This window comes from Oncorhynchus masou, chromosome 8 (genome assembly GCF_036934945.1).
Source record: "Oncorhynchus masou masou isolate Uvic2021 chromosome 8, UVic_Omas_1.1, whole genome shotgun sequence".
Classification (NCBI taxonomy): Eukaryota; Metazoa; Chordata; class Actinopteri; order Salmoniformes; family Salmonidae; genus Oncorhynchus; species Oncorhynchus masou.
In genome coordinates, this window is record NC_088219.1 from 42,178,242 (window position 1) to 42,205,134 (window position 26,893).

General features: G+C 51.3%; 1 pseudogene; it reads right to left on the minus strand.

Annotated features, from left to right (window-relative positions):
• Positions 1 to 26,893, minus strand: part of LOC135544684 (breakpoint cluster region protein-like) — a 160,762-nt pseudogene that overhangs the window by 25,764 nt on the left and 108,105 nt on the right.

Below are 26,893 nucleotides of genomic sequence, written 5' to 3' on the forward strand. Positions count from 1 at the left end.
GCTCCACCATGAAGCTGTCCTTCAGCAGCTGGCGGTTCTACAGAATCACCAGCAGAACAAATCTACACATCAATATCCTCAACGTCCTCATCTGCACTGGTTGAGATACTGTGTGGCTCCCTCCACCAGCTCCACCATGAAGCTGTCCTTCAGCAGCTGGCGGTTCTACAGAATCACCAGCAGAACAAATCTACACATCAATATCCTCAACGTCCTCATCTGCACTGGTTGAGATACTGTGTGGCTCCCTCCACCAGCTCCACCATGAAGCTGTCCTTCAGCAGCTGGCGGTTCTACAGAATCACCAGCAGAACAAATCTACACATCAATATCCTCAACGTCCTCATCTGCACTGGTTGAGATACTGTGTGGCTCCCTCCACCAGCTCCACCATGAAGCTGTCCTTCAGCAGCTGGCGGTTCTACAGAATCACACCACCAGAACAAATCAATATCCTCAACGTCCTGCACTGGTTGAGATACTGTGTGGCTCCCTCCACCAGCTCCACCATGAAGCTGTCCTTCAGCAGCTGGCGGTTCTACAGAATCACACCAGCAGAACAAATCTATACATCAATATCCTCAACGTCCTGCACTGGTTGAGATACTGTGTGGCTCCCTCCACCAGCTCCACCATGAAGCTGTCCTTCAGCAGCTGGCGGTTCTACAGAATCACACCACCAACAAATCTATACATCAGCTAATCAATCAATATCCTCAACGTCCTCATCTGCACTGGTTGAGATACTGTGTGGCTCCCTCCACCAGCTCCACCATGAAGCTGTCCTTCAGCAGCTGGCGGTTCTACAGAAGCACCAGCAGAACAAATCTACACATCAATATCCTCAACGTCCTCATCTGCACTGGTTGAGATACTGTGTGGCCTGTTGTGCCACCATGAACCAGAAGGGGGCAGTGATGTTGTTTTTCCACACAGCTGTATAGTGACAGCTCTGGGTATGAAATAAAACAGCATCAGGAGAGGGCCGACGTCAGAGCAGTGTTCTATATGACACCCTTGTCTGAACTCGTGAAGGACTATAGGGGGTACATTTGAGAACAGGGACAGAAAGTCTACAGCACGTGAGGTGGGTGTTCTACGTAAAGCATACTGTGTTCAAACATAATATAAAGAGGACAAAACTGATCAAAGCACCTACTATAGACCGTGTGAGGACATATAGATTGCATTTCTGAAGAGGTAAAACACATCACTATTTTACAGATTTACTGCACTCCCTACAATGAATGGTTTTATAGTGCGAGACCGGAAGGGTAGAGGTACACAAGCAACCCCCCCCCCCACCCTTCATCGCCCCCTCAACCCCTCTCCCAACTGGCAAGGCACCAGCGATCCCCAAGCCTCACATCACCGTGGCAGCAGGCCCTGCGAAGCATGATGTCACAGCCAGTCCCAGCCAATCGTAGCCCTCCCCCTCTGACATGTATTGTTATAGGTCTTGCCCAGGATGCAGAACTGTGCAGTTTCCACTAGATAGGCCAGCTGCAACACTGGTTATATCTTACAAATTCATGAAAACAAAAACGTATTCTTTTTAATTTAGGGTTAGGCATTAGGGTGAGGTTTAATGACTTGATGACTTTGTGGGTGTGCCAGCTAGTGACCACTCTGCAGAGCTACCTCCAGTACATGAGTCATTACAATAAATGTTAACCTGCCCCCCCCCCCGAGGGTGCCTCTCCTGAACGCTCAGTCATTACCACTGACATAACAACGGTGAGGAAGAGAATATGCTTCTGTGTGTGTGTGAGTCATCCATGCTCACACACAGCTAACAGGGTCTCCCCCGGCAAAATGCAGGGGCGTTACTGTACCATTCAGTATGTGTAGACCATAGAGATCCTATTAAATTATTATTATATATTTCAGCCTACGTACAGTGTGGCTGTGGATTGACTGCGTTTGACTGGAATGTTGGCATATTGGCAGTTCACTAGAAAAATGTGTGGAATCATTCCTCTAAAACTGTCTGGCTAGCTAGCTAACAAACATGCAGTGCAGATCAATTCTTCAAATTCATTATTTGACACAATATCTGATGACAGCTCCCTGACCAACATGGCTGACCTTCATCCCCCTGTAATGTCCATTCTAGTACTCCAAATTCTATGATGTGGAACCCTCTTAAAATGTATGTCACACAATGGCTCAGATCCAGGAAGCCACACATCACACAGGCACCACAGAGGCACGGCAGGACACCTGCTCTGTGCAGCCTTCAGCCTGATTGACATGCAGTGTGATATCCCTGCCAAGGAGATGAGACGCTGCTAATTTACTAATTCCCAATGGCAGCTCTAATTATTCATTAGATAGATAATGAAGGCAGCCATGATGGTCTGTGATAAATAACTTCCTCACTGGCTGAGAGAGAGAGAGGGTGAGGTCGGAGAGGGAGAGGGAGAGAGAGGGAGAGAGAGAGAGAGAGAGGGAGAGAGAGAGGGTGAGGTCGGAGAGGGAGAGGGAGAGAGAGGGTGAGGTCAGAGAGGGAGAGGGAGAGGGAGAGAGAGAGAGAGAGAGAGAGAGAGGGTGAGGTCGGAGAGGGAGAGGGAGAGAGAGAGAGGGAGAGAGGGAGAGAGAGAGAGGGTGAGGTCGGAGAGGGAGAGGGAGAGAGAGAGAGAGAGGGAGAGAGAGAGGGAGAGAGAGAGAGAGAGAGAGAGAGAGAGGGAGAGGTCGGAGAGGGAGAGGGAGAGGGAGAGGGAGAGAGAGAGAGAGAGAGAGAGAGAGAGGGAGTTCGGAGATGGATAGGGAGAGGGAGAGAGAGGGTGAGGTCGGAGAGGGAGAGGGAGAGAGAGGGTGAGGTCGGAGAGGGAGAGGGAGAGAGAGGGTGAGGTCGGAGATGGAGAGGGTGAGGTCGGAGAGGGAGAGAGAGAGAGTCAGGCTTCAGAGGCCACCAGGCTCATTTGCATTTTAATTAAGCATCTTCTTTATGGCCCCCACCCCTCTACACCCCCCATCTGGCTGGGCAGGGCCCCTGGGTGACACTTGTGCTGCTCTCCTCCTGCACGCCTCCACTGAACAAAGCACAACAGGTTACAATCTACTGCATGACACTACTGTGTAATGTGGAGGGGCGGCAGGGAGCCTAGCGGTTAAGAGCGTTGGGCCGGTAACAGAAAGGCCAGGTCGCTGGTTTGAGCGGACCATCAGTTAGTTGAGTCAGTACAACTCCATTTCCTCATCAGACTTAAAACAGAAATACTTTCGTGTCATTTTTATTTGAACCTGTCCAAAAATGTACATTTACATGTCACTTTGGACCCTCTTAAAGGGAATGTCACACAACGGCTCAGTGGCTCAGATCCGGACAGCAACCCCTTTAAACCTACGGTTCTGCCCACTACACTGGAGGTTCTCCAGCCCTGCTCCAGATGACATCATCACAACCTCTCTACTATCGCTGGTTATCAGTGGACACAGTTCCTTCACCACGGTTACACGCTGACACTCACGTCAGGACCAACCACAGGACCACCTAAAGAGCCGGTCCAGAAGCAGAGCCAACCACAGGACCACCTAAAGAGCCGGTCCAGAAGCAGAGCCAACCACAGGACCACCTAAAGAGCCGGTCCAGAAGCAGAGCCAACCACAGGACCACCTAAAGAGCCGGTCCAGAAGCAGAGCCAACCACAGGACCACCTAAAGAGCCGGTCCAGAAGCAGAGCCAACCACAGGACCACCTTAAGAGCCGGTCCAGAAGCAGAGCCAACCACAGGACCACCTTAAGAGCCGGTCCAGAAGCAGAGCCAACCACAGGACCACCTAAAGAGCCGGTCCAGAAGCAGAGCCAACCACAGGACCACCTTAAGAGCCAGTCCAGAAGCAGAGCCAACCACAGGACCACCTAAAGAGCCAGTCCAGAAGCAGAGCCAACCACAGGACCACCTTAAGAGCCAGTACTGAAGCAGAGCCAACCACAGGACCACCTAAAGAGCCGGTCCAGAAGCAGAGCCAACCACAGGACCACCTAAGAGCCGGTCCAGAAGCAGAGCCAACCACAGGACCACCTAAAGAGCCGGTCCAGAAGCAGAGCCCAACCACAGGACCACCTAAAGAGCCGGTCCAGAAGCAGAGCCAACCACAGGACCACCTAAAGAGCCGGTCCAGAAGCAGAGCCAACCACAGGACCACCTTAAGAGCCGGTCCAGAAGCAGAGTCAACCACAGGACCACTGCTATTCAGTCCTCAACAGCTTTCAGAGAGCGTTATCGATTTAGCGTTCTACCGAGTAGCCAATGATAGTAATTCATTGTGTATAAGAGGCTCAAATAGCAACAACAAAAAGCTGAAATAGCACCATGTAATTAGGTCCTTGAAGCCTCAATGAACTGTAGTGACTGAACATTCCTGTCAGATATCCCAAGGCGACTGTGAACGAGTCCTCAATGGCACCCTAATGCCTTACATAGTGCACAACCTCATGGGCCCTGGCCAAAAGTAGTGCACTAGATAGGGAACACGGTGCCATTTGGGACACATGCTATATTTGTGTATATCTTAACATAGTGGGGTTAAAACACACACACACACACACACACACACACACACACACACACACACACACACACACACACACACACACACACACACACACACACACACACACACACACACACACACACACACACACACACACACACACACACACACACACACACACACACACACACACACTAGCTGCTAAAGCCCAATATAACAGGGACCATTGATTCCATGCACTCCTTCCATGTATCCATGATCACTATTAGATGATCAGTGTGGTCTGGGCAGGCAGAGCTGTGAATGGGGCCTATGAGGATAAGGGGGTGGGGGGGCTAACGTTGGGGTGCAGTAATGACATCCCATGTGCATTCGGAGGTGCCTCAACATGAATAATGAATCTGTACTCCCCCGTCAGCGATAAGAGGCTCTATGAACGCCGGTGTCACGCCAGCTGTCAATCAAATGACATCCATTCATGTGCAACTCCAACTCAGGTGGTCTCTAGGGGGGGAGATGTCGGGGCTGGAGGGACGGAGAGCCAGCACACAGAGCTGGGGTTCCTAACAGGCATGTGCAGGGGACTTTCTATTATTGCCATATTTGGGCATGTATTGCGTTTGACACCATATTAGGTCATGCCATACCCTCCCCTTCAGTGGAATCACTACAGGTCGTTATGAGGGCAGGGCAAGGTTCAATCTACCAGTGTTGGGTTACTGGTCAATTATGTAATACCATACCCTCACTATAAACCTAGAATAACATAACATCACAATGGCCCTGAGCCAAAAGAAGATAAAGCTCTGCTTTGCTTAAGAACATTCAACAACACAGAGATACAGCCGAGCCTCTATTCATAAAGCGTCTCGGAGGAGGAGTGCTGATCTAGGGTCACCTGTCCATGTAATCTTATTCATTATGACCTAACAGGAATAACTGCTCCTAGATCAGCGCTGCTCCTCACCTCTCCCTTCTTGACGGTCATGGACTGGCGTCTGGGCGTGGTCTCCTCGTTGATGCTGGACAGGAAGTTGTGGGAGATGCGAAGCGCGTCCTGGAGCAGGGGGTGGTCCGGGTGGCTGCAGGGCGTGTGCTTGAGCAGGTCCTGCAGAGTGCAACGACAGAGACACAGACAAGCAGAGCTTGATGTTACAGTATTGGGATCGGCTGTTAAAACCAAGACAAAATCTCGTGGTGTGAGGTTCAGAGAGTTACCGGGACATAAAAAAAACAAAAAGGCAAACTGCGTGCTTTGCTGGCTGCCCTGTACTCACGTGCAGAACCAGGGTGCTTCGGGTCACTCTGTCCACTGGCTTGTACAGGAGAGCTTCAAGAGAGAAAGGAGAGACAGCAGCATGAATTACATTACAACCGAAGTCAGAGCAATATGACATGACCCCAGTCAAATACTGCCATGCTGTTTCCACTAGATAGGCCAAGAACCTGTGAACGAGCCTGTGGCAGTGATTTCACGGGTTGTCTTCATTAGTGCACACCGTATCAAAACGCTCTGCACCGTACCAAAACACTCTGCAACAGGTAGGTCCTTCCTCGTTTCGGCCTATTTTCTTACTGTACCTTCCAGGTTCAGTAATGCTGTGGGCTACTTACTCTCCAGAGAGTTCTTGGCTGACTGGTCCTTCAAGTCCTTGGTGCTCCTCACCTTGAGGTTCTGTAGGGACACAGAATGAGTGAACAGTGGGAAAAATGTAAAAACCTGAAACTAATCAACATGCCTCATCCATGAACAATCATTCTGGCGCTGATAAATAGTAGTAGTAGCCTGGCCCTTGGCTTGGCCAAAGGTAAGGCTCTATAAATGGAACAGAGTGCCATTGAGAACGCAGAGAGGCCTCCAGCACTGAGGACAGACACTTACCTCAGCCTCATTTGTCTCATCCTGTACCAATAAACACACATCAGCATTTTTTCCCACTGTCACATTCAAATGGGAGAGAGACAATGCATGACTGCATATCTCAATAAGAACACTGATTGATTGATTCTCTCCCTCAAATCCAGGCACCATCCTCAAATGTTCACCGGTAGCTTTGGCACAAGATTTTACGTAGCCGCGATCGTGGCTACACAAGGACTTCAGAATATTAGTCCAAAACAAGCCCCCCTGCTAGTCAAGAGATCTTAGTCAAATTTTGATTTGATTGTTTATCTCACGGACTCCCGTAGTCTGACAAGAAATGAAGCCTTACACCAAGACTTACCTCAGCTTCGTACGCCGTTGTCAAACTGTTTCTCCCAAAGCACGACAGCACCACAGGCATGTTTAGTTAGTGTCCTTGCCCTGACATTATGCTTTCCTGTTCAAGTAATTCCACATCCTATCTGAGAGAGACGTTCTTCCACTAGCATGGCTGGGCCCTTCAGGCTACCTGTAGAAGCTCAGTTTGGGGGGAGGATTAATGAATATATTAGCCTGTCCTGCTTCATCTGCACATAGGTGAGATGGAGTGCATTTCCTTACTTCAGGGCCTCTGGCCGCCGGGGGGCTCACAAAGCAACCAGAAACCCAAAATATTAACCACCACACCCTCTGCATTGTTCCACATCACGGCTGAACACACAGCTCACACACACACTTCTCCCTTCTGGTTGGGTACAGCAGTGGAGGCTGGTGAGGGGAGGACGGCTCTGGGTAATGTCTGGAACGGAGCTCATGGAATGGAATCACATAGAAACCATGTGTCTGACGTATCTGTTACCATTCCACCTACTCCGCTCCAGCCATTACCACGAGGCCGTCCTCCCCTGTTAAGCTACCACCAACCTCCTGTGTTGTACAGTATTCAAATGTGTTCAAATGGCAATGACTGGGATATTAGGTGGCTGGGAAGCTGCCCAAAGCTCTTTCCTTGGTTAGGTGAGACTGCCCAAAGCTCTTTCCCTGGTTAGGTGAGACTACCTAGAAAAGCTGTTGAAGCTTCCCAGCTGTTGAGTGGTGCCTTTGATACCCCACTCTCCTCTTTACACCGGGTAGCTGTGAAATGTTCTCCCAAAGATTTCCCTCTGTGTGCTTAATGGCCCACTTTCACCCACTTTCAGTGTACAACGCTTCCTCTCAGTCGGTCTCGCTACGCAGCGAGGCAGAGTGACCTGGGGCTGGGCCACAAAGGCGCTTCCTAAGAACTGGAGAAAGAGCTGCTTTCCTCTCAGGAAGAGAAGCAGAACATCTTTGTTCAAACCGTCCCTTTGAGTACGGAGACGGGAGGCTGAGCGTGTCGGTGTACTTTCAGTGGAGGGATGTTTGCTTCTTGCCACCCCCAAGTCAAGAGGTGTACCCCCTGGCCCCCAGAGTCAAGATGAAAGAACAAAACCCTCCCTCCTCCCCCTCTACCTCCGTGCCAGTTCACATTACCTCAGAGATTTCAGCGAACTGCGTGTTTGCCTGGCAGCACTTCTCCGCCGTCTCCACGGCAACCTCGTAGTTGTCCACAAAGGCCCGGTACACTCCCAGCTGGCTGGCCTGTCCGACAAACAGGGAGAGAGAGAGGACAAAATACAGGTCACGTTGAAACACAGTCACCACTTTTCATAACCCATATTTACCTTCTGTTTGTATTGCTGTTTTGGGGGGAAAGAAGGATATGTTGGTATAATCACAACATGACAAATGACAGCTACAACCCCTGAGGGGTGAGGAAACAAAAACACAGACTTGGGGACACAGTTCGACAGACGGGGCAGTGCCATCCTCGCCACGGCGAGCGCCATCGTCTCTGCAGCGTTCTCCTAGCCTACGGGCTCTTGCCATGGTAGTGGAGTGGAGCAGTTTGATTGGAACGAGTCCTTGAGGCAGAACTAAGCTGTCAAAGTCAAAATTGGCCATATTATAAAAATTCATGAAAACAAATATGTGCTTTTGGTCTTAATTTAAGGTTAGGGATTAGGGTTCGTAGTGTGGTTAAGGTTAGGTTAGGTTAAAAATGGGACTTTATGACGGTGCCAGCTAGTGACCACTCCGCGGAGCTGCAGAACAATATTCACCACGAAAAACGCTAACCTGCTGGAGTGGAGGCCTGCGCTGGGCTGAGTAATTAGCGTCTGCGCTAACGGTTACTGTGATAGACGTCCGAACTCCTTGAAACGCTGCCCGCCCAGTGACACTATTCATCTCCCTCGCACTCAACAGCCCAATCTATTCTCCAGAATACAAGCGTGAGAGCAGGGGATGAAGAGGAGGGGTGAGCGCTGGATGTAGAGAACGGGCGTCCCCATTCAATGGGCATAATGGGTGGACCGGCGGCAATTGCGAGTGTACACATAGGAGCAAAGCAGGAAGTAAAAGCAGGAAGTAAAAGCGGGAAGTAAAAGCAGGAAGTAAAAGCAGGAAGTAAAAGCAGGAAGTAAAAGCAGGAAGACTACTCATCAATCTGCGCTGTAATTTGTTGAATCAATTCAACTGACATCACAAAAAATACATTTCATTGCATGAACCACATAAGATAGCGCCATTTCTACATTACCTTGAAAATGATTGCGTCCCAATATCAGGCAGCCATCGCGAGCGTACCAATGTGTTTACCAGTCAAATGGCCAGGGTTAGAGGTTCCAAGCCTGTTCTACTTCTATGGGGTAGAGTGTGTGAGCTCATCCCAATTCCCTCACATGCACATTATCCCCCCGGTGTGACCCCATGACCTCTACAGCATTTCATGTCCACTGTCGTCACAAAAAGAGACAATCGATTTTGGCACTCCGTCGAAAGAAACCCACATTTTTTTCCAGGAGGTGCTGGATGTTACGAGGCCATTTACAGCCTATCCCCACTGAGTCTGAGTCCTGCCTTGGGCCAGAATCAATCTGCAGCACAGCGGACAGGAATTCAGAGCGTGACAATCCCACTATGGGCGGGGAGGAGCCAGAATGGTGGTAATAGACAACGGGACAACACAGCGGGAGGAGCCAGAATGGTGGTAATAGACAACGGGACAACACAACGGGAGGAGCCGGAATGGCGGTAATAGACAACGGGACAACACAACGGGAGGAGCCGGAATGGCGGTAATAGACAACGGGACAACACAACGGGAGGAGCCAGAATGGCGGTAATAGACAACGGGACAACACAACGGGAGGAGCCGGAATGGCGGTAATAGACAACGGGACAACACAACGGGAGGAGCCGGCATGGCGGTAATAGACAACGGGACAACACAACGGGAGGAGCCGGAATGGCGGTAATAGACAACGGGACAACACAACGGGAGGAGCCGGAATGGCGGTAATAGACAACACAACGGGAGGAGCCAGAATGGCGGTAATAGACAACGGGACAACACAACGGGAGGAGCACAACGGGAGGAGCGGAATAGACAACGGGACAACACAACGGGAGGAGCCGGAATGGCGGTAATAGACAACGGGACAACACAACGGGAGGAACCGGAATGGCGGTAATAGACAACACAACGGGAGGAACCGGAATGGCGGTAATAGACAACGGGACAACACAACGGGAGGAACCAGAATGGCGGTAATAGACAACGGGACAACACAACGGGAGGAGCCAGAATGGCGGTAATAGACAACGGGACTACACAACGGGAGGAGCCGGAATGGCGGTAATAGACAACGGGACAACACAACGGGAGGAGCCGGAATGGCGGTAATAGACAACGGGACAACACAACGGGAGGAGCCGGAATGGCGGTAATAGACAACGGGACAACACAACGGGAGGAGCCAGAATGGCGGTAATAGACAACGGAACAACACAACGGGAGGAGCCGGAATGGCGGAAATAGACAACGGGAGCCACTGGAGCCCCTCGGGACACACAGCTGCTGGATGAACGTTTACAAGCATTTCGCTACACCCGCAAAAACATCTGATAAATATGTGTATGTGACCAATCAAATTGGATTTGAAATATAACGAGCGTAAACGCATGGTTGGGATGATTTTCTTATCTAGAATGTAACCTTACAATACACATAGCATGTACAGTACATCATGTCAGTGTATATACTGAACACTTTTCTTCATGGTGTCTCAATAGGCCTACATGAGAAACAGCAGTGAGGGAGCAACGAGGGGAAAACACTACTGTCTATGATTTAGAGGCTTTCCAGGAGTTTTCGTCCCTTCTTTCTGGTAGTGATGTGCCATTACTACTCCTCTGGCTGACAGGGAGAGACAGCTCTATCTGAGAGACTCTCCTCCCCCTCTCGCTCCCCTCCTCCACCCTAAATGGCTGTCAGGTAGGGAGACTGTTTCTGCCGCGTCGGCGTCGTCTCCCCCTGACTCCCATTGACTGACGTCTGTCGGGAGAGGAGAGGAGCAGGAAGTGAGGGAATGATGACCTCTGCTACGACGGAGAGATTGACTGAGAGATACAGAAAGAGAGAGAGATATAGAGAGAGAGACAGAGAGAGAGACAGAGAGATACAGAAAGAGAGAGAGAGAGAGAGAGAGAGAGAGAGGGGAAGAGACAGACAGAGAGAGAGAGAGAGGACAGAGAAAGAGGGGGAGAGAGACAGAGAGGGAGAGAGAGAGACAGAAGACAGAGAAAGAGGGGGAGAGAGACAGAGAGGGAGAGAGAGAGAGAGAGAGAGAGGGAGAGAGAGGGATAGAGACAGAGAGACACAGAGAGAGGGAGTGAGACAGAGAGATACAGAGAGAGAGAGATACAGAGAGACAGAGATACACAGAGAGAGAGAGACAGAGAGAGAGAGAGAGAGAGAGGACAGAGAAAGAGGGGGAGAGAGACAGAGAGGGAGAGAGGCAGAGAGGGAGAGAGAGAGAGAGAGGGAGAGAGAGAGAGAGAGGGAGCGAGGGAGGGATAGAGGTAGAGAGAGAGAAAGAGAGCCTACTATCCATTAATTCAAATTGCTCCTCTCTCGATGCTTGTCTGCTGGGAGACGCAAAACGCAGAGATTGATCCCACTGATTATCACATAGCAGACAAGAGAGACGGAGGAGAAAAAAACGAACAATTAATAAATAAAATGCAGAAAAGGATTCCGGCATCTGACAGTTTGAACAGACAAATAAAATACTCCTTTTACATTTTGTTTTCCCTTTGTGTCATTTAGCAGATATTCTTATCCAGGGCGACTTACAGGACAAATTAGGGTTCAAGTGCCTTGCTCAAGGGCTCATCGCTCAGTGTTTGGCATTATTTATAGGTTGCTTCTTAGTGACACAACGCTCAGTGTAGCATTCGTCTCAGTAGAAAAGACAGCATGGTGACACTCTCCTTCTCCCTGTCCACTGTCCCCTTACACACAGCACTCATGACAGGCCCAGCTCTCCTGCAGGGGGTGGGGTGGAGATGTCATGTTGCCATGTAGCCAGGTCCAGGGAGGGACTCATTAGGAAGTCCTCTGTCATCCCGAGTCAGGCACCAGTCTCCGACAGACACAGGGCAGGGGGAACACCCCAAGGATCTGTCTGATGACCTCACCTGTTTCTGGAAGAGGTCCCCCACGCGTTGCTGGTGGCTCCACTGCTGCACCCGGGGAAGCAGGCCGTCGTAGAACTCCTTGTGGACCTCGTAGAGCTCAGGCACTTTGAAGAAGATGGTCTCGATCTGGGGGATGGTCAGCACGGGCTGGGACGTGGTGGCTGCTGCCTTCAGAGGCTTCATAGGCTGAGAGAACAGGAGGGAGGGAGATAGAGAGAGAGTTTGTTTGTGTTGTTTGTGTGTGTGTGTGTGTGTGTGTGTGTGTGTGTTCACTCCAGCCTCTCACCAGTAGCAGTGCCTCCAGGTGGCTGAGAGAACAGGAGGGAGGGAAATAGAGAGAGTTTGTTTGTTTGTGTGTGTGTGTGTGTGTGTGTGTGTGTGTGTGTGTGTGTGTGTGTGTGTGTGTGTGTGTGTGTGTGTGTGTGTGTGTGTGTGTGTGTGTGTGTTCACTCCAGCCTCTCACCAGTAGCAGTGCCTCCAGGTGGCTGAGGTAGGTCTCCTCGCTGGCCAGGATCCCAGACAGAACCCACTTCCTCATCTCCAGGCCTTTCTCCAGGTCCAACTCCGTCTGCAGCGAACACACAGGAAACAACAATGACAAAAGTGCACAATACAAGTACTGTACAGAATGAGACCATGCACACCAGGCATTAGTTTGAGTCTGAATGACAACAGCGTAGTGGGAAGATTAGAGGAGCAATAGTTTATAAAAGCTGGGGTGTAAAAGACACAGCTTCGTCTTTAAGGAAGCCATTGTTCTAGCATTCTTCCAGGCCAACCCAACCTCACTAGAGAGTAAAAACACTCAACATGCGGCCAAGGAAAGAGCTTTGGGCAGTCTCACCTAACCAGGGAAAGAGCTTTGGGCAGTCTCACCTAACCAGGGAAAGAGCTTTGGGCAGTCTCACCTAACCAAGGAAAGAGCTTTGGGCAGTCTCACCTAACCAGGGAAAGAGCTTTGGGCAGTCTCACCTAACCAGGGAAAGAGCTTTGGGCAGTCTCACCTAACCAAGGAAAGAGCTTTGGGCAGTCTCACCTAACCAAGGAAAGAGCTTTGGGCAGTCTCACCTAACCAGGGAAAGAGCTTTGGGCAGTCTCACCTAACCAAGGAAAGAGCTTTGGGCAGTCTCACCTAACCAAGGAAAGAGCTTTGGGCAGTCTCACCTAACCAGGGAAAGAGCTTTGGGCAGTCTCACCTAACCAAGGAAAGAGCTTTGGGCAGTCTCACCTAACCAGGGAAAGAGCTTTGGGCACTCTCACCTAACCAAGGAAAGAGCTTTGGGCAGTCTCACCTAACCAAGGAAAGAGCTTTGGGAAGTCTCACCTAACCAGGGAAAGAGCTTTGGGCAGTCTCACCTAACCAGGGAAAGAGCTTTGGGCAGTCTCACCTAACCAAGGAAAGAGCTTTGGGCAGTCTCACCTAACCAAGGAAAGAGCTTTGGGCAGTCTCACCTAACCAAGGAAAGAGCTTTGGGCAGTCTCACCTAACCAAGGAAAGAGCTTTGGGCAGTCTCACCTAACCAAGGAAAGAGCTTTGGGCAGTCTCGCCTAACCAAGGAAAGAGCTTTGGGCAGTCTCGCCTAACCAAGGAAAGAGCTTTGGGCAGTCTCACCTAACCAGGGAAAGAGCTTTGGGCAGTCTCTCCTAACCAGGGAAACTAATATAACTCTGGCAGGCAGGTTTCCTGGGATGTAAGTTGGTATCTAAAAATGGCCCAGACAGAGGAGAGTCATGGCAGGAGGCAAAGCTAACCCCCCAGGCTCCAGGACAGAGGAGAGTCATGGCAGGAGGCAGAGCTAACCCCCAGGCTCCAGGACAGAGGAGAGTCATGGCAGGAGGCAGAGCTAACCCCCAGGCTCCAGGACAGAGGAGAGTCATGGCAGGAGGCAGAGCTAACCCCCAGGCTCCAGGACAGAGGAGAGTCATGGCAGGAGGCAGAGCTAACCCCCAGGCTCCAGGACAGAGGAGAGTCATGGCAGGAGGCAGAGCTAACCCCAGGCTCCAGGACAGAGGAGAGTCATGGCAGGAGGCAGAGCTAACCCCCAGGCTCCAGGACAGAGGAGAGTCATGGCAGGAGGCAGAGCTAACCCCAGGCTCCAGGACAGAGGAGAGTCATGGCAGGAGGCAGAGCTAACCCCAGGCTCCAGGACAGAGGAGAGTCATGGCAGGAGGCAGAGCTAACCCCCAGGCTCCAGGACAGAGGAGAGTCATGGCAGGAGGCAAAGCTAACCCCCAGGCTCCAGGACAGAGGAGAGTCATGGCAGGAGGCAAAGCTAACCACCAGGCTCCAGGACAGAGGAGAGTCATGGCAGGAGGCAGAGCTAACCCCAGGCTCCAGGACAGAGGAGAGTCATGGCAGGAGGCAGAGCTAACCCCCAGGCTCCAGGACAGAGGAGAGTCATGGCAGGAGGCAGAGCTAACCCCCAGGCTCCAGGACAGAGGAGAGTCATGGCAGGAGGCAGAGCTAACCCCCAGGCTCCAGGACAGAGGAGAGTCATGGCAGGAGGCAGAGCTAACCCCCAGGCTCCAGGACAGAGGAGAGTCATGGCAGGAGGCAGAGCTAGGAGAGAGTAGAGCAGGGTAGAGAAGGCCACGGCTGGGCCAGGCAGTACCTCTCCTGGGTCTGGGCTATCCAACCCATTCACTAAGCTGAAGTAAAGCTATCTGTGCCCAGCTACTACAGAACACAGCCTGGGGCTCCTCTAAAGAGAGATGCTGAGAGTGGGGGGGTAAGCTACAATAGAGAGGAATCTGACTACTGCCTTCATTTGGAGATTATGATGAGAATGTACTTTAGTCTCAGACAGGATAAGGGCAGACATAATGCGCGCTCAGGTAAGGGGCTTTTCCCTTTGTGTGATTGTGTGTGTGTGTTTTTGGTTTTACTCTCCTTGTGGGGACCAGATGAACTCACAAACAAGGAAAATGGGGACATTTCGCCACATAGAAAAAGACTATTTTAGGTTTAGGGGTTAGATTTAAGGTAAGGGTTAGAATTAGGGGATAGGGGTTAAGGTTAGGTTAAGAATGGGAATCAGATGTTTGGTCCCCACAAGGATAGTAAAACAAACGTGTGTATGTGTGTGTGTGTGTGTGTGTGTGTGTGTATGTGTGTGTTAATGGGTGGGGTAAATGAGCCTGAAACTGCTGTTTCCATGGCCACTGCACAGGTAGTGGAAGCAGCAGATGTCAGTAAGAGTCTCTGGGGAACTACAGGGGCCCAGACAAACTGATGGACTCCATTACCCAGGGGTCTGTGCTGTGGATCCCATTACCCAGCGCTCTGTGCTGTGTTTGGTTCTGTTTCTCTGGCTCTTATACAACAGGCCTTTTCTGCTTCCATACTTCACAAGAGTGTTAAAAGTATTTTATTTGACAAGAGTATGCACGCTTTGGATGTTTAGACTAGCTACATGACTGAGAACAGATGTATGACCAAACTGTTGCCACAAAGTTGGAAGCACAGTATCGTCTAGAATGTCATTGTATGCTGTAGCGTTAAGATTTCCCTTCACTGGAACTAAGGGGCCCGAACCATGAAAAACAGCCCCAGACCATTATTCCTCCTCCACCAAACTTTACAGTTGGTACGATGCATTCGGGCAGGTAAGGGTCATCTGGCATCCGCCAAACCCATATTCGTCCATCGGACTGCCAGATGGTGAAGGGTGATTCATCACTCCAGAAAACGTGTTTCCACTGCTCCAGAGTCCAATGGCGGCTTCACACCACTCCACCTGACGCTTGGCATTGCACATGGTGATCTTAGGCTTGTGTGCAGCTGCTCGGCCATGGAAACCCATTTCATGTTGCTCCCGACGAACAGTTCTTGTGCTGACGTAGCTTCCAGAGGTAGTTTGGAACTCGGTAGTGAGTGTTGACAGACCATTTTTACGCTCTACGTGCGTCCCGTCCTGTGAGCTTGTGTGGCCTACCACTACGCGGCTGTATTTCAGCGGCTAAGCCATTGATGCTCCTAGACTTTTCCACTTCACAATAACAGCACTGACAGTTGACCTGGCAGCTCCAGCAGGGCAGAAATTTGACAAACTGACTTGTTGGAAAGGTGGCATCCTATGACGGCGCCACGATGAAAGACACTGAGCTCTTCAGTAAGGTCATTCCCACTGCCAATGTTTGTCTATGGAGATTACATGGCTCTGTCCTTGATTTTATCCACCTGTCAACAACGGGTTTGGCTGAAATAGCCGAATCCACTCATTTGAGGGGTGGCCACATACCTTTGTATATATAGTGTATCTGCACATATGTGATGTAGTACGTCATTTTCGGGGACCACTTTTAGAACCACTGGCTTGAAAGTCAGAAGTACCAGAGAATCTCTTTAAGTAAAAATGAGAGAACATTTTGTGATGTCGAGTTATAACGGGCCCAGCCAGCCCACGGTTCCATTGTGGAGTTGAGTGAGGAGGGAAAACTATGCGTGTTTATTCATTCATTCACTGCTCAGGCCCAGACACTTCTCCTCACCTCGGGAGGGCCCATCACATCTCCATAATAACATATTTTATTCATTGTCACGGCAACAACTAATGAGCCCCTCTCAGTGTGCAGACAGCCAAGACAGGGGGTGGGGGTCTAGGGCCTAAAGCTCAGCTGATTATGCAAACAACAGCAGCCACTTCCTTAAAGTAGGTACTTGCTGTACACACAACTAAAAGAGTTGAGTGTGTCTGGTGTGTGTGTGTGTGTGTGTAAATAGTAGAACAATCAAAAGGAAAGCACCCACCCAAAGTCAGTCTACGGTAACTTTGTGTACCTTGACTTGTGTACATTTCTCATTCACTAAATACATCCTAAATACACAACTAGCAGTAGTGCTAATAGCATGGATTCGTCATAGCTACCGATTTGTTAAAGTAGGTCTCAAGCTAATTGCTCACTGGAAATACGCCATAAGATATACTAACAGCTATTATCATATGAGTCTAATAACTGAGGACATTGAGAGAAACGTAGAAACATTGAAATAGCATGTATTCTCTTCTCTCTGTCTCCCATGGCAGCGAGACGTCAGATTCCATAAGGTTCAAAGCCAGGTAGGAGGCGGTGTGGGCATCTCATTTTATAATAGCCCTGTTCACTTGCATTTCTCTAATTGTCTCTGGAAAAACACCATCGTCCCTCTCTCTGAAATATTTATTAACGAAACACTCGGGTGTAACACGAAATATAAACATCTCTGAATAATCTTGTTCTGTACAGGAGTGAGTTATTGTACTGCAATACTTTCCATTTCAAGAGAGACCGACTCACGAGGCATTGACATATGCTACTGGCGGTTCGTCTATCTAGTTATTCTACGTCTCGGTGTTGACATCTGCCACATTGCATCCCACGATGACTTTCCTTTTAGTCAGGCAACAAAAATTGTATTCATTTTGAGTCAGGCAACAAAAATTGTATTCATTTTGAGTCAGGCAACAAAAATTGCCGGGGACTCGTTCAAGACATTTAACAGCCTTTGTCACGCCTTGGTCTTCGTATTTTGTGTTTTCTTTTTTATTTGGTCAGGCCAGGGTGTGACATGGGTTTTTGTATGTGGTGTGTTTTGTCTTGGGTTTTTTTCATAGGTATTGGGATTGTGGCTTAGTGGGGTTTGCTAGCAAAGTCTATGGCTGTCTGAAGTGGTTCTCAATCAGAGGCAGGTGTTTATCGTTGTCATTGTCCTTGTTCCTGTCTCTGTGTTACTTTGCACCCGTATAGGCTGTTTCGGTTTTCGTGTTACGTTTCTTGTTTTGTAGTGTTTGTGTTTAGTTGCTTTCATTAAACATGAATCTCAATAGCCACGCCACATTTAGGTCCGACTCTCCTTCACCTAAAGAAAGCCGTTACAGAATCACCCACAGGACCAAGCGGCGCGACAACAGGCAACAGCGGTGCAATGAGGATTGGACATGGGACAATGTATTGGATGGCAAGGGTTGCTACACATGGGAGGAGATCCTGGCGGTGAAGGGATCGTCTTCCATGGGAACAGGTTGAGGCAGCGAGGAGAGCAGAGGCAGCCGGAGAGAGGAGCTGGCGATATGAGGGAACACGGTTGGCAAGGAAGCCCCGGAGTCAGCCCCAAAAATGTATTAGGGGGGGGCTCACAGGGAGTATGGCGACGCTAGGTAGGAGATCTTCGCCAACTTCCTGTGCTCACCGGGGGGCTAGAGAGACCGGGCAGGCACCATGTTATTCTGTGGTGCGCACGGTGTCCCCAGTGCGGGTGCATAGCCCGGTGCGGTACATTCCAGCTCCGCGTATCGGCCGGGCTAGAGTGAGCGTCGAGCCAAATGCCATGAAGCCGGCTCTACGCATCTGGTCCCCAGTGTGTCTCCTTGGGCCGGCTTACATGGCACTAGCCTTGCGCACGGTGTCCCCGGTTCAACTGCATAGCCCAGTGCGGGCTATTCCACCTCGCCGCACTGGCAGGGCGACCGGGAGTATTCAACCAGGTAAGGTTGGGCAGGCTCGGTGCTCAAGAGCTCCAGTGCGCCTGCACGGTCCGGTCTACCCAGTACCACCTCCACACACCAGCCTTCCAGGCTTCCTGTGCGTGTCCTCGGCCCAGTACCACCAGTGCCAGCACCACGCATCAGGCCTACAGAGCCTTCCTCCTCTCCAGCGCTGCCGGAGTCTCCCGCCTGTTCAGCGCTGCCAGTCTGCAAGGAGCAGCCAGAGCTGCTAGTCTGCAAGGAGCTGCCAGTCTGCAGGGAGCTGCCAGTCTGCAGGGAGCTGCCAGTCTGCAAGGAGCTGCCAGTCTGCAAGGAGCTGCTAGTCTGCAAGGAGCTGCCAGAGCTGCCAGTCTGCATGGAGCTGCCAGTCTGCAAGAAGCCGCCAGAGCTGCCAGTCTGCAAGGAGCCGCCAGTCTGCAAGGAGCCGCCAGTCTGCAAGGAGCCGCCAGTCTGCAAGGAGCCGCCAGAGCTGCCAGTCTGCAAGAAGCCGCCAGAGCTGCGAGTCTGCATGGAGCAGCCAGAGCTGCCAGTCAGCATGGAGCAGCCAGAGATGCCAGTCAGCATGGAGCAGCCAGAGCCGTCAGTCAGCATGGAGCAGCCAGAGCCGCCAGTCAGCATGGAGCAGCCAGAGCCGCCAGTCAGCATGGAGCAGCCAGTCAGCCAGACTCTTCCAGATCCGCCAGTCAGCCAGGATCTGCAAGAACCGCCAGCCAGCCAGGATCTGCCAGAGCCAACTACCTGCCTGAGCTTCCTCTCAGTGCTGAGTTTCCTCTCAGTGCTGAGCTACCCCTCAGTCCCGAGCTACCTCTCAGTCCCGAGCTACCCCTCAGTCCCGAGCTACCCCTCAGTCCCGAGCTACCCCTCAGTCCCGAGCTACCCCTCAGTCCCGAGCTAACCCTCAGTCCCGAGCTGCCCCTCAGTCCCGAGCTGCCCATCAGTCCCGAGCTGCCCCTCAGTCCAGTGGGGCCCTTGGTGAGGGCTACTAGGCCAAGGTCGGCGGCGAGGGTCGCCTATCTAAGGACGTGAGGAAAATGGACTAAGACTTTGTTGGAGTGGGGACCACGTCCCGCGCCGGAGCCGCCACCGCGGAGAGACGCCCACCCGGACCCTCCCCTATGGGTTTTGGTGTGCGGCCGGGAGTCCGCACCTTGGGGGGGGGGTTCTGTCACGCCCTTGTCTTAGTATTTTGTGTTTTCTTTATTTATTTGGTCAGGCCAGGGTGTGACATGGGTTTTGGTATGTGGTGTGTTTTGTCTTGGGGTTTTTCCATAGGTATTGGGATTGTGGCTTAGTGGGGTTTGCTAGCCAAGTCTATGGCTGTCTGAAGTGGTTCTCAGTCAGAGGCAGGTGTTTATCGTTGTCTCTGATTGGGAACCATATTTAGGCAGCCATATTCATTGAGTGTGTCGTGGGTGATTGTCCTTGTTCCTGTCTCTGTGTTGCTTTGCACCAGTATAGGCTGTTTCGTTTCTTGTTTTGTAGTGTTTGTGTTTAGTTGCTTTCATTAAACATGAATCTCAACGCCGCATTTAGGTCCGACTCTCCTTCACCTAAAGAAATCCGTTACAGCCTTGAGGAGAATCTTAACGCTTCAGAAGAGTTGGCCCACAGACATGAGAGTGACCTTTTTCCAGGTCGTTGCCTCAGGGGTGATATGATCACTCAGGAACGGCCTGATGGTAGTGGAACACTCTGGGGGAGATGCACTGTACAGTGCATTCGGAAAGTATTCAGACCCCTTGAATTTTCCCACATCTTGTCACGTTACAGCCTTATTCTAAAATTGATTAAGTTGATTTGTTTCCTCATCAATCTACACACAACACCACATATTGACAAAGTAAAAACAGGTTTGTAGAAATGTTAGCAAATTTATTTCAGACCCTTTACTCAGTACTTTGTTGAAGCACCTTTGACAGCGATTACAGCCTCGAGTCTTCTTGATAGGACGCTACAAGCTTGGCCATGGTTTCTCCCATTCTTCTCTGCAGATCCTCTCAAGCTCTGTCAGGATTGATGGGGAGTGTCGCTGCACTGCTATTTTCAGGTCTCTCCAGTGAAGTTTGATCGGGTTCAAGTCCGGGCTCTGGCTGGGCCACTCAGGGACATTCAGAGACTTGTCCCAAAGCCACGCCTGCATTGTCTTGGCTGTGTGCTTAGGGTTGTTGTCCTGTTGGAAGGTGAACCTTCGCCCCAGTCTGAGGTCCTGTGTGCTTTGGAGCAGGTTTTCATCAAGGATCTCTCTGTACTTTGCTCCATTCATCTTTCCCTCGATCCTGACTAGTCTCCACGTCCCTGCCGCTGATTTCATACACCTATCAGCAACGGGTGTGGCAGAAAAAGGTCCCATGATGCTGTCACCACCATGCTTCACCGTAGGGATGGTGCCTGGTTGTCTCCAGACGTGACGCTTGGCATTCAGTCCAAAGAGTTCAATCTTGGTTTCATCAGACCAGAGAATCTTGTTTCTCATGGTCAGAGTCCTTTAGATGCCTTTTGGCAAACTCCAAGCGGGCTGTCATGTGCCTTTTATTGAGAAGTGGCTTCCGTCTGGCCACTCTACCAAAAAAGCCTAATTGCTGGAGTGCTGCAGAGATGGTTGTCCTTCTGGAAGTTTCTCCCATCTCCACAGAGGAACTCTGGAGCTCTGTCAGAGTGACCATCATGTTTTTGGTCACCTCCCTGACCAAGGCCCTTCTTCTCAATTGCTCAGTTTGGCAGGGCGGCCAGCTCTAGGAAGAGTCTTGGTGGTTCCAAACTTCTTCCATTTAAGAATGATGGAGGCCACTGTGTTGTTGGGGACCTTCAATGTTGCAGACATTTTTCGGTACCCTTTTCGGTACCCTTCCCCAGATCTGTACCTCGACACAATCCTGTCTCTGAACTCTATGGACAATTCCTCCGACCTCATGGCTTGGTTTTTTGCTCTGATATGCACTGTCAACTGTCAACTTATCTAGACAGGTGTGCGTCTTTCCAAATAATTTTATAAAGGGCTCCCGAGTGGCGCAGCGGTCTAAGGCACTGCATCTCAGTGCTAGAGACGTCACTACAGACACCCTGGTTTGAATCCAGGCTGTTTCACAATTGGCCCAGCATCGTCCGGGTTAGACGAGGGTTTGGCCAGGGAAGGCTGTCATTGTAAATAAAAATTGACTTGCCTAGTTAAATAAAATATATAAAATTTGTGTCCAATCAATGGAATTTACCACAGGTGGACTCCAATCAAGTTGTAGAAACATCTCAAGGATGATCAATGGAAGTCCACCACAAAGGGAGGTCCATAAAGAGGTCCATAAAGAAATGGTTTGTTGAGATTGATGTGGAAGAACTTGACTGACCTGCACAGAGCCCTGACCTCAACCCCATCAAACACCTGTACAGAGTCCCCGCATCAATGTTAACTCAATCCCTGCTATTGTATAACAAATCCATCACTCTTTGTGGACAGTGAGAGACCGAGAGGGAGAGAGAGAGAAAGAGTGTGTGTTATGCTTATTAAAACCAATGAGTGAGACAAACCCAAACGGTCAGAGGTTGGGTGCACCCCAGGGACTCATCATTTATTGGAAGATTCAACCATCAATCAATTTGACAAGCGCTCTCTCTGCCACTGAGGCGAGACAGGGGCGGGTCATAGGCGTTCCTTTATGACCATTGATGTAGCTACTTCCTCCCGGCGAGAGAGCGAATGCAGCACAGTGTGTTTAGCACGACACATACTCACACTGCACCAGGCTAACAGTGAGGTGTACACACACACCTATCACAGGTTCAATCACGTCACAAAAAAACGCAATATAACTTAGGTAATACAGCTAATTGATGACGATAATAAGCTGACAGGTAGTTAGATGACGTGCCTCAGAGATAAGTGTCTATGTCTCTTCATGGTTGAGGCCGTGAGGCAGGGCCAGAGGGTGATAGAATAGAGACCCACAGTGGAGGTGACACAATACCCATAAAACCTAGCGGTCAAACAGGGAAATGGTTATTAAAATGTCACGCCAGGTTGAGCCTACACGAAACACAGCCCTTATTTTAACTGTTTCTAAAATCCCCTATGGGGAAAATGAATGGTGTAAAAAACGATTGGAACCATTTCCCTGTTTGACCGCTAGGTCTTATGGGTATTGTGACTCATACTGTGGTACTCTATAGACTGGGAAGGAATTCCCTGTTCGATATGAGGAGCTTCCTGGAATGAGTGGGAGATGACCTTTGTGGTAGACTTAATTGAAGTGGGAAGGAGCACACTCACCGACTTGGAGGACTCAAGGGATCCAGAGGAGAGCGTGTCTCGGCTGCTGCGGCTCTTAGAGCTGAGGTGTGGCGAGGAGGAGGGCGAGTCGTCGATGTAGGGCAGGATGTCATGGTGGCGCCTCTGCTCCTCCGCACGGTCTGCATCATAACCATAAGTGGGAGGGGTCCCCGTGAACGGACCTTCTGTGAGTGGAGGGAACAAACGTCAGTGAAATAATTTCTCGTCGTGATCATGTTGTTGAGTCACAGTATATACGTTTCTTTATCCTAGTATGCCTTGGACAGTTCCGTTTGTAGGCCAAATTCCTTCAAGGCCAGGAAGCTGAGTACAGTGCAGTGTTCTGGGAAGTGTGTGTGTAATACTGGGTGGAAGGCATCTGAGTCAGAATGTCAGAGACCTTTTGGTCAACCCCCCACGCACATACATACCCCCCACGAAAGCTGACCATGGTTCATGTGTGCTGATTGGCCTCTGAAACCTCTCTCTGTCTCTCTCGCTCTCTCTCCGTGTCTCTCTCCGTGTCACTGTCTCTCTCTCTGTGTTTCTCTCTGTGTTTTTCTCTGTGTCTCTCCGTCTCTCTCCCTCTGTCTCTCTCCCTCTCTGTCTCTCGCTCTCTGTCTCTCGCTCTCTTTCTCTCTCTGTGTCTCTGTGTCTCTCTCCGTCACTCTCTCTCTGTCTCTCTCGCTCTCTGTCTCTCTGTCTCTCTGTCTCTCGCTCTCTGTCTCTCTCGCTCTCTGTCTCTCTCTGTGTCTCTCTCTGTGTCGCTCTCTGTGTCGCTCTCTGTGTCGCTCTCTGTGTCGCTCTCTGTGTCGCTCTCTGTGTCGCTCTCTGCGTCTCTCTCTGTGTCTCTCTCTCTGTGTTTCTCTCCGTCTCTCTCTCTCTCTCTGTCTCTCTCACTATCTGTGTCTCTCTCTGTGTTTCTCTCTGTGTTTCCCTCTGTGTTTCTCTCTGTCTCTCTCTGTGTTTCTCTCTGTGTTTCCCTCTGTGTTTCTCTCTGTGTATTTCTCTGTCTCTCTCTCTGTGTGTCTCTCTCTGTGTGTCTCTCTCACTCTCTGTCTCTCTCTCTCTGTCTCTCTCACTCTCTGTGTCTCTCACTCTCTGTGTTTCCCTCTGTGTTTCTCTCTGTGTTTTTCTCTGTCTCTCTCTCTGTGTGTCTCTCTCTGTCTCTATCTCCGTAACTGTCACTCTTTCTCCCACTCTTTCTCGCTCCTTCCATGCAGCCAGTCTCCTCTCTCTCCTTCCCATGAGTACAGCAGAGTAATCTAACCTCTATCTAAGTGTGAGATATCCCCCCCTCCCCTGTCTGCCTACTGGGTGTCCACTGCACACTGTGCCCAGAGCCTACTGGGTGTCCACTGCCCACTGTGCCCAGAGCCTACTGGGTGTCCACTGCCCACTGTGCCCAGAGCCTACTGGGTGTCCACTGCCCACTGTGCCCAGAGCCAACTGGGTGTCCACTGCCCACTGTGCCCAGAGCCTACTGGGTGTCCACTGCCCACTGTGCCCAGAGCCTACTGGGTGTCCACTGCCCACTGTGCCCAGAGCCTACTGGGTGTCCACTGCCCACTGTGCCCAGAGCCTACTGGGTGTCCACTGCCCACTGTGCCCAGAGCCTACTGGGTGTCCACTGCCCACTGTGCCCAGAGCCTACTGGGTGTCCACTGCCCACTGTGCCCAGAGCCAACTGGGTGTCCACTGCCCACTGTGCCCAGAGCCTACTGGGTGTCCACTGCCCACTGTGCCCAGAGCCTACTGGGTGTCCACTGCCCACTGTGCCCAGAGCCTACTGCCCATACTGACTTTCTGTCTGCCTACTGTCCACTGCCCACTGTGCCCAGAGCCTACTGCCCATACTGACTTTCTGTCTGCCTACTGTCCACTGCCCACTGTGCCCAGAGCCTACTGCCCATAGTGACTTTCTGTCTGCCTACTGGGTGTCCACTGCCCACTGTGCCCAGAGCCTACTGCCCATAGTGACTTTCTGTCTGCCTACTGGGTGTCCACTGCCCACTGTGCCCAGAGCCTACTGCCCATAGTGACTTTCTGTCTGCCTACTGGGTGTCCACTGCCCACTGTGCCCAGAGCCTACTGCCCATAGTGACTTTCTGTCTGCCTACTGGCTAGTGCCCACTGTGCCCAGAGCCTACTGCCCATAGTGACTTTCTGTCTGCCTACTGGCTAGTGCCCACTGTGCCCAGAGCCTACTGGCTAGTGCCCACTGTGCCCAGAGCCTACTGCCCATAGTGACTTTCTGTCTGCCTACTGGCTAGTGCCCACTGTGCCCAGAGCCTACTGCCCATAGTGACTTTCTGTCTGCCTACTGTCCACTGCCCACTGTGCCCAGAGCCTACTGCCCATAGTGACTTTCTGTCTGCCTACTGGCTAGTGCCCACTGTGCCCAGAGCCTACTGCCCATAGTGACTTTCTGTCTGCCTACTGGGTGTCCACTGCCCACTGTGCCCAGAGCCTACTGCCCATAGTGACTTTCTGTCTGCCTACTGGCTAGTGCCCACTGCAGCGGCATGCTGCCAGGCCATGCCAGGGCAACACAGAGGGACTGTCTGTCTGAGGATGGGCACACCGCCTGCCCGGTGTCCGCCCAGTACCCCATGCCAAGGGCCATTAAGAGAGACACTAGTAAAGTACGTGCCAGAGGAACACTCACAGATGACTGTGTGAGTAGAGTAGTGGTCTGTGATGGCTCAGCCAAGAACGGCCTACCTGACCACACAAGACCACGACCACCTCTGAACAGGTATCTGCTGCACGAGAGAAGATCTTATGGCGTATCAACACAAAACACCACGGTGACAGAGTTGTTTATCGAGCCTTAGTGTTGAAGTACGACCACCCACGACTCAAAGACATCCAAACACACATTAACTAAGTCAACCTGTCAATCCCCTAAGCATGTATTCTGCACAGGCCTGTATTAGTGGTCTGTTTGTGTGTGTTATGATTGAAGACTAGAGCCTCAGAGCAGTAGGGAGGTATTAGATATCATAAGGCAGTCATGGGTCAGGGGTCACTGTGCTTTAGCTCCTAGCCCCTGGGAACATACCGTATCTCAGACCCATCCATAGACAGTCCCCTCCAGGCCCAGACAGAGTCTACAGTATAACAGCCCCTCTAGCCCAGTGAGTCCCCCCCCCCTCTCTAGCTCCTAGCCCCTGGGAACATACCGTATCTCAGACCCATCCATAGACAGTCCCCTCCAGGCCCAGACAGAGTCTACAGTATAACAGCCCCTCTAGCCCAGTGAGTCCCCCCCTCTTTAGCTCCTAGCCCCTGGGAACATACCGTATCTCAGACCCATCCATAGACAGTCCCCTCCAGGCCCAGACAGAGTCTACAGTATAACAGCCCCTCTAGCCCAGTGAGTCCCCCCCTCTCTAGCTCCTAGCCCCTGGGAACATACCGTATCTCAGACCCATCCATAGACAGTCCCCTCCAGGCCCAGACAGAGTCTACAGTATAACAGCCCCTCTAGCCCAGTGAGTCCCCCCCTCTTTAGCTCCTAGCCCCTGGGAACATACCGTATCTCAGACCCATCCATAGACAGTCCCCTCCAGGCCCAGACAGAGTCTACAGTATAACAGCCCCTCTAGCCCAGTGAGTCCCCCCCTCTCTAGCTCCTAGCCCCTGGGAACATACCGTATCTCAGACCCATCCATAGACAGTCCCCTCCAGGCCCAGACAGAGTCTACAGTATAACAGCCCCTCTAGCCCAGTGAGTCCCCCCTCTTTAGCTCCTAGCCCCTGGGAACATACCGTATCTCAGACCCATCCATAGACAGTCCCCTCCAGGCCCAGACAGAGTCTACAGTATAACAGCCCCTCTAGCCCAGTGAGTCCCCCCTCTTTAGCTCCTAGCCCCTGGGAACATACCGTATCTCAGACCCATCCATAGACAGTCCCCTCCAGGCCCAGACAGAGTCTACAGTATAACAGCCCCTCTAGCCCAGTGAGTCCCCCCCTTTAGCTCCTAGCCCTGGGAACATACCGTATCTCAGACCCATCCATAGACAGTCCCCTCCAGGCCCAGACAGAGTCTACAGTATAACAGCCCCTCTAGCCCAGTGAGTCCCCCCCCCTCTCTAGCTCCTAGCCCCTGGGAACATACCGTATCTCAGACCCATCCATAGACAGTCCCCTCCAGGCCCAGACAGAGTCTACAGTATAACAGCCCCTCTAGCCCAGTGAGTCCCCCCCTTTAGCTCCTAGTCCCTGGGAACATAC